This window comes from Neopelma chrysocephalum, unplaced genomic scaffold (genome assembly GCF_003984885.1).
Source record: "Neopelma chrysocephalum unplaced genomic scaffold, ASM398488v2 Primary Assembly neopelma1_64, whole genome shotgun sequence".
NCBI classification, from domain to species: Eukaryota; Metazoa; Chordata; class Aves; order Passeriformes; family Pipridae; genus Neopelma; species Neopelma chrysocephalum.
In genome coordinates this window covers 534,800-544,801 of record NW_020897721.1, presented here as the reverse complement: position 1 = coordinate 544,801, position 10,002 = coordinate 534,800, and the positions used below count along the sequence as shown (strand labels likewise).

General features: G+C 43.4%; 1 long non-coding RNA gene across 2 annotated transcripts in view; it reads left to right on the top strand.

The window, feature by feature from the left end:
- The first annotated feature begins 26 nt into the window (after positions 1-26).
- The window catches only part of LOC113967526, a 17,374-nt gene continuing 7,398 nt past the window's right edge, over positions 27-10,002 (top strand). Inside the window, exons 1-2 of one of the 2 annotated variants that reach the window (XR_003534205.1) lie at positions 27-212; positions 2,490-2,537. This is a non-coding gene — a long non-coding RNA (uncharacterized LOC113967526). Of the gene's footprint in view, positions 213-2,390; positions 2,538-10,002 lie in introns of those variants that run through there. The other variant, XR_003534203.1, reaches the window with a different exon arrangement.

The following is a 10,002-nucleotide window of genomic DNA, read 5'->3' as shown; positions in this document are numbered from 1 at the left end:
AACCAACTGAAATATTAAACCAAGCAACGTAATCCACAGGTCCCCGAGGTGAAGTGACCCAAATCGCTCTATGTCAGTCTCCGTCTTCCTTTCCTCAAGTCCTGGAGGACTCTCCAAGCCTTTTTCTTCTCCATTCCTGTCACAAAGCGAAATTCCGCGCTTCCACCAGCATTTCTCCCATTCACTGCCACAGCAGAGGTGAAGACCAAAAGGTAATATCCCAACTTTCTCGCTTTTTTTTTACACCTGTGCTGCTAAAAAAGCTTATCGCGCACCCATTTTGAGCTTCATCAGCATTTAATTTACGCTAAGGCGAAGTTAAAGCAGTGGCTTAATAAAGTAACTGCTTTATCAAGAAATATGCCCCGCCTAGTCAGAAATAGCGGCTTTTATTGCATGCCAGGAGTCCACGGCTGAAGCCAGGACAAGTTACCCCCGGGCCATGCCCAGAGCCTCAGCGGCTGAGTCACGGGCTATAGTGTGGTTTAAAGGTGCGTTTTATCTCCTTTTACTGCTGCGTTCTCTCCGTGAGCCCCTCAATTTATCGGAAATAAGATTATAAATTGAAGTTCCTCGTTAGATACTTTGAAAGCAAAAATTACTGTTATCCCAGGAAGTTCATAGTTTCTACCAAGAGCCTCTGGGAAAGCAAAGAAGTACATCAGCTGGCGAGTTACACTCACAGGGTTTGGAAGTGACAAAATGTGCCTGGCTGCTGGGGGATGGTTTTCCTCCAGAAGGTTTTATATTTACAGAACGAGGAGAAAATAATATAAAGCATGTCTCATTAATCGGGAACTTTGACACTGAAAAAGGATTGTAATATCGGATGTAGTTTAAGAAATTACTTTTATGGGTTTTTTAAAGTAGTCTGGCAACATCAAAAAGTCCAGTTTCACAAATTCACATATTTGTGAGAATGTCGACAATAATATTTACCCGGAGATGCAAAACTGCAGCATGTAAGATGGAATTAAAGATTTTTGAGAGCTTTTATTGAGACATAAACCAACTGCAAAGTAAGTCTCTAGGCAGGAGCAGAGATCGCCCTGCAGCAGCCCTGGAATCGGCAATAAACAGTGTAGTATCGAGATGAGAGGTATAAATAGAAACAAATACAGCAAGCACAGAAAAATGTGAAGAAAGAGAGCATAAAATGTAGCTGTACCAGGATTCACAGTGACCAGGCTGCATGAGGACACAACTGTGGGGCAAGAGCCCTCTCCCCTATTTCGGTTACACGGATGAGCAAAGCTGTTACACTTGACCTTTGTTTCTGAATTATCCTCGGCACAACAGCGGGGGCTGCTGAATTCCTTTCGGAAAGGGGCAGATCCTAAAGGGATCCTACAGGGAACGAAGAGAGTTTTATCTCCAGCAGCAGCACCGTGGGAGGGTGAAATACCCGGTCTGTGGGTGCTGGGGAGAGAGGGGGAGAGGTGCAGGGCTAACCCAGGCACTGCCGTGCCCTTACCCAGGGGAGAGAAAATGAGAAGGTATTTGAAGGTGAATTCAGCTCAATCTCCAGTGCAATAAGTGACTGCACATTTAAGTACAGGAAAATAGTTTCTTTCCAGCTTTCAGTGTGGGGAAAAGAATGGAATCAATACTTTATTCCATGGTGGGGTAAGATATTAGCTCCGTAGGAAGTGCCATTCCATTGTTCACATGAAGAAAGAGTTAACAGTAGAAAACTACCACTTTTTAGTTTTTTAAAAAAAGAACAAGGTCTCTTCCACAAATATACCTGGGAATTCACTGGGCAGCCCGCCGAAGCAGCCAGAAGCAGCCAAACATTATTATCTCCTGACTGAAGGGCTGAAATTCTCTCGAAAAAAAAAAAGCGAGGGGAGGAAAGCTTCTGCATTTACTTGTGGCGTCTGTTATACTGTGCATGGCGGGGGCTGGGGGGGTGGGAAGAAAAACAGGAGAAAGAAGGACAACGAGAGAAAGAAAGATTTCTCACCGGGTCTCAGCACAGCCTGCCCCACCACACATGCATTCAAAATGTCGGTGCTCCCGGAGGGCTCTGCCGGGGTCCCCGGGGAGGAGGCAGGGTCGTGCGGGCGGAGGTGCGGGCAGGTCGGGCGGCCCCCCGGGCGCGGGGCCGCGGGGCGGGGGGGGGCGCGCCGGGCTCCGAAACCGTTAGTTTGGCTCCTGCGGCTCCGCTCCCCTTGCTCTTCCTGTCCAAATAATTTTAAATTTACGCGCCTTAAATAACAGTCTGATTTTATTTATTTAGTTTCCTCCGCGGGCTCCGCCGCCGCCGCCGCTCCGCTTCGCCCCGGCCCCCGGCGCCAGGCCCGGGGCGGCCGCGCAGCGCTGCGGGGCTGCGGGGCGCCCGGACACCCCCGCGCCTCCCGCCCGCCCGCCCCCCCCCCACCACATACCCTGCGCCTTTTTTTTTTTTTCCTTCTTCTTCTTCCTTTTTTTTTTTTTTATCCTCTTTTCTCTTTTTCCCTCCCTTTCCTCCCTCCCTCTCCCCGCAGCCGGGACTGGAGTCTCCTCAGGATAAGCCCGGTGCCTTCGCAGCCGCAGTGAGTAAATAGAAGGGACCCACATCTTGCCGGGGGGATGTTTCTGACACATCTTTGCGGCCGCTGCCGGGCGGCGGCGGCGGCGGCGGCGGGGCTCCCGCTGCAGCGCCGGGCTCTCCTCCCCCAGCACCGCGTCCAGGGATGCAGAAGCATCTTCTCCCAGGGCAGAGCCCATGTAGAAGGCAAAACCAAGCAGGTTTGTCCCCAGGTTTCCTTAAAAAAATGGGTGGCAAGGCATCCCCAAGCCGGAGGTTTTCATGACCTTGTGTTACATCTGAAAATCAGACGGGCAAAAGAGGGGGGAGGAAAAATCCACGCTTCTTGGTTTCTGTGTCACAGAGGCGAGGAAATTATCTTCGGAGGTAAAGTACACGGCACATTTCTGAGAGCCAGATGTGTCGAGCCTTGCTCTGCAGACCTAATTTACAGAGCCTCACTCGGAAAAAAAAAATAATTCACTTCTGCCCTGGCTCTGAGTGGTAAAATGGCTTCTGCGTTTTGAAGAAGCACTAAGTACAAATCACCAGGGACATTATACAGTGCCAAAGGTTTCTGCTTGTCATTTTGTACTTTCCCCTCATTAGAATTACCTTTCAGCACAGTATCGGTTGTAACTGTGCGAAGTTCAGCTTAAGGATCTAGGAGGAAGAGAACTCTCCTATGTTGGATACTTCAGAATAACCTTGACCTTTCATTAGTGCTTATCCTAAAAGATAAGTCATGCACGGAAAGCAGGGAATTGGGCAAGGCACCTGCAAAAGTACAAATGAAATGGCTCTATTTTTAAACTAGTGTTAAAATGGCTTCTGAATCTGACTAAACGAGGGGCATTGAAGGACTAAAAAACAAAATCTAGAGCTCTGTGGCAAAATTCAGTTTGACACACACAGGACCCCAAGCTAATTTCCTCATCCCCAGATGGATTTTGTGCCGTTAGTGCAACCAGTGCTGCTGAGACTCACACTGCCAGAAAGAGTAAATTCCCTCTGAAAGAAACTGAATCAGCCAAAAGTATAATCAGCTTTTCAGGGAAGTACAAGACCACTGAACCATGTTTCCAGTTGCATTTCTTTGTTCCTCTGCAACTGTTTTCTGATATTTGTAGCTGTAATTATGGAGGCCACTAGCATTTTTGAGTATTTTAAATTACAAAAGCCTAATTCCGGGTAGGAAGCCTGAAACATTTTCTTCACAGTGCAGCCACTAAAAGGTTAAACGCAATTCACAGCTCCTGGTGACAGTTTTCCTTCAGCAGATAGTGCCTATCAAGATGGTCTTTCTTTCTCCTGTTACACCCTGAGAGCAGGAAACGGGGCAGCATTTATATTGCAACACAGCTCTCTTCACTCCTCAGTATTAAGATTATTACCAGCCCAATGATATTTTAATGAACATTTTTAAACATGGAGCTAATGAACATTTAAAGGAAAAGATACTCGTGCAACACAAACCACAATAAAATGCCATGTCCTGTAGAAACACTGAGTACTCAAAAGCTTTTCAGGATTTGACCTTAATGGAACACAAGAGCAATCCTGGGTACAGCTCACATTTATATGCAGAGTATACTGCAGGCCAAAATAAGGGTTTCTGCTAAAGTTAATTGTAATTTTCTGGTGAGGGAGGATCGAATGTTCAGGCCTGAAGTTATTAACATCTATTCTGATGGAAATAGGGACATTTGGATACACTTTGTCAAATCAAAAAGAGTGCTTTCTGCTTCAGATATGTTGCCCCAGAGGTGATGTACCACCATTTGAAAATCTGCACTTCCAAATCAGGCATGCCAGGATGGGAGTGTATTGATCGGTCAGGAACTTTGGCTTGTATCTAATAATGCTGGAGAACAGGCAGAGAAGATTCTCAGTCCACATTAGCTGGAATATGCACATGCCTGGAAATGGAGCTGTTACATGTAAATACTTCCTACAGAACGGATTTTTTTAAATTTTCTGAAAGGAGAAGTACACCCTGCTAGAAAAAGCAGTTTTCTCTCTGTACATGCCATAGTCCTTGAGGGTGTGACTGTAGGTATACAAACAAAGCTGTATTTAATCTCTCTAAGGGAATTTTATAGAGAACATCTGTTAAAGAGAAAAGTATATTTGTTTCATAAGCACTGCAGCATTTAGTAATATCACTCTTGCACCAACATATATGCTTTAAATTGAGTGATATCTCTGGATTTTTCAGTTGTAATTTGTTTTAGCTCCTGTAAAATAAGGGCTGCAGACAAAGAGCTGTGCTACACTGTGATACAGTCACAGTATTCACAATCCAGCACTGTATGCACGTATTGGAGTGAACAACAATTTCCTTCCTGTACGAGCATTTTAATTTATGGAAACATACTGTTTTGTGTAAAGAAGGTAGTAGATAATTAACAGTATTCATTTAATCTAATTATAGGCCTCTGAGGCAAAAAGCTGACACTTTTCATTGTGGTATATTCAGAGAAGTTAATTGAAACAACATTGCAGCCACAAGGCATAACATGCCCATCATATATTTGATACTAATTCTTTTCTCAAAAATGGGATGAATCTGATGCTAGAGATAAGGATTACTGTTACTCACTCGAGTAAGGAAAGTCTGGGGAACCTCATTATGCAATTCTGAGTGCACTGCAATATCTCTATAATTCCAGAGCTAACCACAGACGACTTAATTTGCCAAATTGCAAGACGGTTTTGTAATGTACACAAGTATCTATTACAAATTAAGAAAAGACTGAACACATTTTTAGCTGGGACAGAGGTCAGAATTTGAAGACAGACCTGCCTGAAGAAGCAATAGGTCAATGTATAAACTCTTAGCTCTGTTTAATCTTTAGGAGGTACCAAGTAGTAACAGCAGCCTTACCCCTAAGAGTTGTTATTAGGAATGTAATTTGTGGTTTTAAGCTATCAGTATGACAAACAGATACATAGACAGCAAATCAACACTTGCAGCTCCCAAATATATATATATATATGAAAGTATGTCAGACCATGTGCAGTTTCAGAGTAATTTTTCCTATCACCTGATACACACCAACAACTCAATCTTCTGGCAGCAGTGCTACTTTCATTCTCAAAAGGAAAGTAAAGCAGCTCAGCTCTGCAAAGCTTGCCTTCAGCTGACAGAGAACGTGACAGACCAAACATGCTGGTTGTGGGGAAGCATTTGTCATTTATATTTAAAAAATTGAATTTTCTTATAAATGGCAGATGCTTGCAAGCTGAATCACCATGCTAGGGGCAATTTTCAGTGTTTCCCCCTGCTTTGCCACTGGAGGAGTGTAACTGGTGTCTCTGCAGCTCCAGCAGTACCAGGGGGTAAGGACACCTCCCACCCTCCTCCCTGGCTCCTGCTCAGTGACCTCCACCTCTGCTCTGCCCGTGGGCAGCAGAGGACACCCAGCACACCCACTCTCCAGGTGGTGTTCCTGGCTGGTGGGAGATAAAATTGCCAAGGCAGTGCTGCTCACCCTTGTGATGAAGCAATCCTAATTACTGTGGGGACAGTACAAGCCCTCTTAGATGACAAACACCCACAGTGAAAAGGCCACTGAGCCGAACGTGGGGCCTTGCTTTGCTCGGCCAGTGAGAGACATTGCTGGCAGCCCTACCTATAATTTCAAAATTAATTTCAAATGCATTTTGCAGAGATACTTTTTACTGTGGTTAAAAGAGCAGCATATTGTACTTTAGGCACTTGAATGTTTGTTAATAAAATCAGAGAGAGGAAGTCTGAAAAATAAACAGATAATGACATTCGGTCACCTTAACTCTGGGGCTCTGGCTCAAGAGATCCAGAATATTTGATAAAGAAGATCTCTAACAAGAAAAAAGAAAGTGTGGCTATTGATGCTAGTCATACCTGATTCCTATTCCTATACCATTAGAGATAAATCACAATTAGCACTGATGTCTGACTTAAAAAATCAGCCTCTTCTCAGATTTCAGTCTGCATTCACACTCCTTCTCTCCCTTGATGCTCTCAAGTAACTTTCCGTCTGCCTGGCTCCCGCCTTCTCCTTCTCCTTTGTGCTGTTTTCAGGTAACTCCCAGCTCTTTCTCTTCCACACTTTGTTTATACATCTCTCCATTCCCTGGCTCCTGCTTTCTTACACACTTCATACTCTATTTTCATCTCCTAGTTTCCTTTCCTTCATCTGCACATTATTTTCTTTTCCTTCATCTGCATCTTCTTATTTTTTCTTAATTATTTCCTCTGGTATCTTATTTCTATCTCTGTTATGCTTATTAACCTCCTTACCCAATATACCATACCCTTTCCCATTGCCTAGCAGAATCTCTTTGTGTAAATATGTATAATCTTCTTTCTTCCCCCTAGCCATGCAGAACTGCTTCCACAACTGATTTCTGTCCATGATGCCTTAGGAGAATTCCTAGCATTAGTCAGTAATAGTTGTCTCCCTGGAATCTACTGCCTTCATCTCCTTCTTCTTTGCTTTGTGCTCACTCCCATGCTCTGCTGGTTCCAGGCCTCCTCCCAAACTCTTCCATCTTTGTGACCCATCCTTCTTTTCTCTCTGCCTCAGCAGTGGCAGGAGAAAGGCACACAGAAGGGACACCCAGATCTCACAGGCAGTGATCTCTTGGGGAAGGAGGAGGGGAAGCTGCAGAGGAATCCTGTGTGGTCCCCACTGCCTCAGGCACAGACCATACCTGGCTGCTCCCCGAAAAAGCAGCTCATGGTGCCTGCAGGCCATACAGCCAAGGAACACACAGCAGGATCCATCAGCACGGGATGGTCTTTGGAAAATTTAGCTGCCAAAAGTGAACAATTCTTAACTGATCATGCACAAACTGAAATTTTATGGAGTCTTATAACTTATGGAGTCTTATAACTTTTTTGCATTTGGATGCACATCTGTGAAACCACAATGATGGTGCTGCCAAATTCCAAGTTGCTGCTTAAAAGGTACATGGGTGAAACTAGACCAGTGATGGTGTTCCATTTCAAATTCCTTCTGTAATGGGGATACCGACACTTCTGAATGAAGCAACCAGATGATTATTTTTTAATACGGGCAAAATATTTTTTTAACCTTGTTCTTGAGAATTACTACAGTGGTTTAGCTAGCAACTGCCAAAAATTAAACCTGAGGCAGATGCTTGGCTTGGAGAATACCAGCCCAAACAGTGACAAGCAACTGAAAACAAGATGTTATTATGAAACACTGGACAAGGTTAAACAGAGCAGTTCCATGACTTTGGCCTAAATGTGGAAGACTTTTAAGTGACCTGTAATGAATTTCGTACTAAAAACTATATTGAAATAAGCAGAATATAGTCAGATTTCGCATTTTTGGGTGAGCTGAAAATAAAAGTTAAAGGAAAATAAATCCAGAATGCTCTGATGTGAAGAGGGAGGGGGAGGAGTGTGCTTGATTGAGACTGAGAGCACTGGGACTGAGGGCTGGACCAGTTTCTTTGGCAACAAAAGCTTGAAAGATCTACAGAAGTGCAGAAATAAATGATCCAAAAGTATTCTGTGAAGGTGAAACTTTACGGAGACAGCAGAGGGAAGGGGGGAAAGGAATTGCTTCCGGTGGGAGCATCAAAGCAACAGAAAGGGAAGTCCAAATATTTAGTTAGCTTTGGGGTTCTTAAATGCCCTGACTCTGCTCTGCATGCACTGATGGATTAAACCCACAGAGCAGAGCAGCTACCCTTGTTCCCACACCCTCCTTAGTGCAGTTTACCATCACAAGTCCCGGGGAGAGCACAACCTAACAGCCCCCAGAAGTGCTCCACATGTCTCATAGTTGACTGTTTCCCCTCGTACACCAAACTGAACACTAAGGCAGCTCAGGAGCTGCTCCAGATGTTGAAACCTCCGTTCCATGGCAGCAGCGATGGCTGTTGGAGCGGCAGGCAGGGCAGCTGAGGGCATTACCTGTGTCAGTCATCTGACTGACACGCTCTGCTGCCTCCCTGCCAGAGCCTTCCAGAGCAGGTTCACAGCCAGAGCTACAGCAATTACCACCCAGTGCTATTTGGCATTGAAAATTGTCATCCCATTTCTCTGCTGTGGATGGAATTAAGAGAGTCACAGAAACTTTCTAATATCCAATGAAATGTCTGTTGATTTGCAAGTACAAACATTTTTTTTTTGTCTATAAAATTAATACTACTAAATACTTTTAGCAGATTTAGTGTGTTGCCTGTCACTTGACCATATGTTTACCCAAAAGATATGTTCTAGTTCGAAAAGAAATTAATTCAGGAAGTCCTGTGGCCTTTGTTTTGCAGGAGGTCAGAGGAGGTGAAAATGGTGGCCCCCCCAGCCATCTCATCTCTATCAGTCTGTTTGTCCAGGATTTTAAAAGCAAAGCTACACTAATGGTGTAAACTTTCTGTGCAGTTAAAATATTCTGAAATGTCTTGCATAGCCCATGTTTGAAGAAGTTTGGTTGCATTTAAGCAAAATGCTTCATGTTAATGGTCATGGTTATACAAATCATGGTCAAAATGGTGACTTGTGATAACACTGGAGAACAGTATGAGATTAATTTAAAAGATATCATAAACAGAAAGTTCAAAATTCTTGGTAGGTGCTGTTGCTTGGCATACAAGTTCTTTTGCTTTTCTTAAATGTTTATGTGTTTAACATATTTAGATTTCTTTTGGGGTTTAATATAAGCCTGAGCTGGCAGTGCTTAGTTCTGGGACCACTGCAACACTTACACAACATACCTTACTCTTAAAGGTATTTTATGCTCAGCACCTTCTTCCATCTTATACAGTTTCACTTTTTTTTTTTTTAAGGAGATAAAAATGAGGTTTAAGGATAGCAGAAAAATTGGCCTGACAACATGATCTAATGAACCACAAAGCAGCTTTCAAAGAGAAAAAGTAGCAGGAAGTTCTTTCATACCGGGTATTAAAAATAGACTGCACCAAGTCCTGGAATGCACACGGCAGTTATGTAATGATTTTTCAGTGACATGCATTAGGAAATATTCTCAGTACATGTTTTTCCTTCCTAACACCCAGTTTACTTTTCTGAAGTTTGGAAATTCCTCATATGGATGCTTCTAAGAAGTCTAAAATTATAATGTTCATTTGAATAACCTATCAATTAGCAAGCCACATAATGACAACATCTAATGGTACGATTGAAGTATTTGAATTTAATATACCATTTTCATAATGGTATAATATGAAACACACGATGGAATCCAGTTTCTTTCCCCCCCACAAGTTAGACTTGGTTTATTTCTGACAATGTAATGATTTTGCACTGGAGACACTAAAAGAGAGAAATCAGTTTGGGTACACATCATAAGTATTGAGAACAGCATCTCCCTTGGAGCACTGAGAAGTCTCCCAAATGTTTCAAAAAGGTTTATATGGAATTGGGTACCTTTTATAAATGGAAGGACTTTCCTCTGCTATACTGAGGAAACTAAATGGTAAATTGTTTTGAAGAATGTCTTCCTCAGACTTCTCCT